The following is a 4659-nucleotide window of genomic DNA, read 5'->3' as shown; positions in this document are numbered from 1 at the left end:
GATTAGAGATATCGACAAGTTATTTCTGCATGTAGAGATTTGGAGACCTCAACAAGCCAAGTTCACTTATAGAGAACTCAGAGATCTCGACAAGTCAAAGTTACCTATCGAGAACTCAGAGACCTCGACAAGCCAAATTCACTTATAAAGAACTCAGAGACCTCGACAAGTCAAAATACTTGTAGAGAACTAAGAGATCTCGATAAGCCATTATACTTATCGAGATGTCAGTTCTCTATAACAACTGGAGATCTCGACATGAAGCTCAAAGTACAGAATGCAGACAAGTTAAATATTCAGGATTATCAATCAACAAACGATCAAATTACTTCGATTGAAAAGTCTACAATAGCAGCTTAAAGAGTGCAATATCAAAGGCCAAGATTAACTGACAAAGGAAAGTCACAGATCTACAAAATATGCAAGGATTCATTAAGCCATAAATGGAAAGCTTTATAGATAACTTAAAGTAGGGTTTAGTACATCTTATTGCATGTTGTGTAAACCTTTTTTACTTATCTATAAAGTAAACACTGGTACTTTGCTTTTAAAATTGTATCAAATAGATCAAGTTTTTCTTGTAACTCTCTCAAGGAATAAGCTGAGTTCTTTACTTACAAATATCTCAGGATTTGTAGCAAAACACTAGCTTGATTATAATACAAAATTAAGTGAGTTTTGAAATATTGTGGGCACTATTTTATTTCAGCTAACATAATATTACTGCATTTCTAATTGCTTTGTTAACCAAGTAACAAACATTCAAAAAGCCTTAAAAATATCTAAAACACATTCACCCCCCTGTGTTGTATTCATTACCTAACAATTGACGACTCAAGAGGAAAGACACGCCCTATAAAACACCAATAACCTCTCTCGAGTATTAATGGCTTCTCTAAAATACAATCAAGTCTATATTCATGGTATCATGCAATTCAGAGACATTAAACACCGCATCATAACTTCCTAACAATCCGCTCTACCTATTTTCATGAAGTAGGTCATGTACTTATTGGATAAATCGCAACCATATAATTACAACTTTCGTTGATAAATAGATATTGGGTTCAAAAAGTATACATAATCAAGTTTGACATGTTCTGTTAATTAAGCACAGCTCAATAAGGAACAACATGTAATATAACCAAATTGGGGGGATTGGGAGGACCATACATCAATCATAACTAGGGTTCAACTTAACCGTAGATTAAAAATCTACTCGCTTATGACTAGATTAACAAAACACATAATATAGTAAGAACACGTAAAGAATAGAAAACATCAATATTAAACAAGAAAAAGAATAATATTATCTCTGTCTCTCCGCATTTGTATGTATATGTACCTATCTAATAATATATCCTTATTTGTTTATGATAAAATTATACAAGTACGTTTTCTAACCTCATTATCTTTTTTTTAAAAATCGTAATTGACTTTTTTCCGTAAATTTCGGTTACACCAGATGTAATTTAATAAATGGACCTATTTAGAATGAAAGATAATTCTTCTAGCCTTGTGTGGGTTGTTAAATCATTCAATTCTGACTTTTACAATCTAAGATATGGCCTAAACAGTGAATTACATGTGTAGAGCCCAACAAATCCGAATTTCCTTCTAACAAATCTCCAAATTAAGCTCTTATTCTCCAATCCATCCAAATTTAGAATTTCCTTACTTCCTAATAAAACATCAGAATATAATTAATAAAAATCTAAATCAATGCAAAATTTGACAAAAATGAGAAATAAAATCATATAAAATTTATATAAATATATACTCTATCACTATTAATGCAGTGTGTATGCCAATAAGCCACAGACTGTTACATGATTCACTAATACCTAAAAAATGCCTATTTACATTATTATTGAATTCATATAATGAGAGTTTTCTTTTTGTTAATTAATTACACATTCACATGTCAGAGCTCAATCATTGTATCAAGTCCATGTTGGTTCATATAATGTAACACCCAAATTTCTTAACTATAATTACTCTGCAACGCCTACCTTTATTGTAACTTGATAACATTAAAGCAACAAGTACAAAAAAATATTCTCTTCAATACTCTAGAAACTTCGTTTATAAATTCCAACAAAATACCATTACAATTTAACTAGACCAAAATGCTTCAGACTCCAAATTACTACTCTGGATAACTTATATTATTAATATAAAGTACATCTTATATATAATATCCTACAATTAATCAAAAGTCATGCAAAAGCATTAAGATCCTCGATTATCACATATTTAATTCTCCACACTTTGGCTTTCATTTAATCTCTTTCACTGGTTAACCTTCATCGGTCTTAACTGGACAACAAAAGAATTTTTCAAAGATCAGCACTAAAATATTTCGAAAGAGTACCAACTAGCAAGCTTTCAAACAAGATTGAAGTTGTATGTATAACTCAACAACATTGGTTTGGATAACTCATCTTAGAATAAAGGACTTGCAAATTATCTATTTTCCACTAGATTATTAGGTATATACATGATTATCTTGATAGCTGCAATGAAGAAAACATCAACAGAAGTCCGTATGAATTTGATTAATATATTCGGGTAACAGGGGAATAAGGTTGAAGTCATTTGAAGCAGTTATTAGGATTAGTATGAAAACCTAAGAAATTTTATGTGAAGTTGATTGTATATGGTAGAAGACTTAACAATGTTTTGGAAATATTATAGTACGAAAGCCTGAGAGCAGAACTAGTCACCTGTAAACTAGACCATTGCACTAGGCATCAGTGATTCGTGAAAGGAAACTAAGTACTATCATTAGAGGGATTCTTAATTAAGGATTTGTATCTCAATATGGAGGTTATATGGTTTATATGAAGACTCGGAGAGAAGACATGAAGACGGGAAATCTTAACGTTTAAAGCGATTTACATAAACTAATTCAAAGTGATCACTACTTTGTAGTAGGTATCACCGAGACTACTCTATTACCTAGCAGGAGCAATTGCCATAAATTATAGCTAAAACATTAAGTAGTGAAAGTGGTCTTGATCTAGTAGGAGCAACAGGGAAGAAATGAGATCAGAAACTAAGTCAAAATCCCTCTTGCATCACTCTAGGCGCAACTGAGCTTTCCTAGCCCCTTATAGACGCAACTACGTTAAAAATGTAAAGTCAAATTGCTTCCGAGGAGCTAGTAAGCGCAACTAAAGGGGCATAGTGCCTTGTAGGCGCAAGTGAAGAAAAAAAATAAGTCAAAAAAACACTCCCACATGTCCCTAGGCGCAAGTATTGCTTAGTTTTTCACTTGGTGGCGCAAGTGACTATAAAAACTAAGGAGGCTCATTTGATACTTTCTAGGAGCAACAACGCATTCCCTCTTGTCCCTTGGAGGCGCAACTTGCATTGTCTTGAATATTCTAGGTACTAAACAACTCCTCTAGGCGCTAGTGACTAAAGAAATGGATACAGGAGCAAGAGGTACAAGAATGCAAGTTGTAATTCAGTTTACTTGGCTACTAATAAACAACATATGCATTTACCTATATAAAAACAATAATTTATATATATACAGACTCATAAATTACTTTATCTTTACTAATCGTAAAAGGTTCAATGTTAGTGATGTATTCGGATTCATTGATACACTAAAAGAGAACAACAAAAAATTTTAGAATTGTGGGAGTGAGAATGATTAATTGAATTTGAGATTTTTTCAATATGTTAAAAACTATGTGGATTAGGACAATTTTAATTAATGAATTATGATATTGATAACTATCTAACATATTACTCCCTCTATTTTTTATTATATGACGTTTGACTTTTCGACACACGTATTTAGGAGGGTTGACTACATAGTTAGAATAATTATTTTAAGAAATTAATTTATTGAATAAAAATATGAGATCAAAACTTTTTTATTCACAAAAAAAAAATTCAAAAAAAAATTATTTTAACTATATGGTCAAACCTCCTAAACATGTGTGTCAGAAAGTCAAACGTCATATATAAAAAAAAGGGAGTATTAAATAAGGACTTTGTTCAATAGATTAAAAATTAAGGACATCGGGTCAACTTTAATTAATGGATTATGACATTGGCAATGTTATAACATCAACCTAGTCGTTGAATCTCACAAACTAACATTTTTTCCATTAAAATTAACTTTTATTAACGGTAGTTTAAATTTTACTTTATTGAATAATACGATTGCAATTCTTTACGACTTTAACTATGCATTTTTAATCTTATTAAATAGGGCAATGTTTATTTTTAGTTTATTCTTTATGAACAAACTGAGGGGGACTACGGATTAAGTTTTAAAATATTTTTTTTCTAAAGGTACAATAACTACCATTAGAGATGCACAAAAAACCCATCGGGCCGAGCTTTTTTAAAAATCGGGTCGGGGCGGGCTTCCTAAGAAATATAAGGCCCGTTTTAGGCCCGCGGGCTGGGCCGGATCGGGCGGAACCGGGCTTTATCCGGCCTTTTTATTTATATATTAAAAAAATTATAACTCGAATTATGAGTAGTTTAAATACCGGAGAAAATAATATCTTGATATATCAGATAGAGTAGTTTACACGCCAAAATAAATAATTATTTTTAATATAATATATAAATAATCATATATACTTTAATTGTCTCTAATATTATGATATATTATTTTAAAAATCATAAAAA

This window comes from Apium graveolens, chromosome 6 (assembly GCF_009905375.1).
Source record: "Apium graveolens cultivar Ventura chromosome 6, ASM990537v1, whole genome shotgun sequence".
Lineage (NCBI taxonomy): Eukaryota > Viridiplantae > Streptophyta > Magnoliopsida > Apiales > Apiaceae > Apium > Apium graveolens.
The sequence above is the reverse complement of the archived record's forward strand: the minus strand, read 5'-3'. Positions refer to the sequence as shown.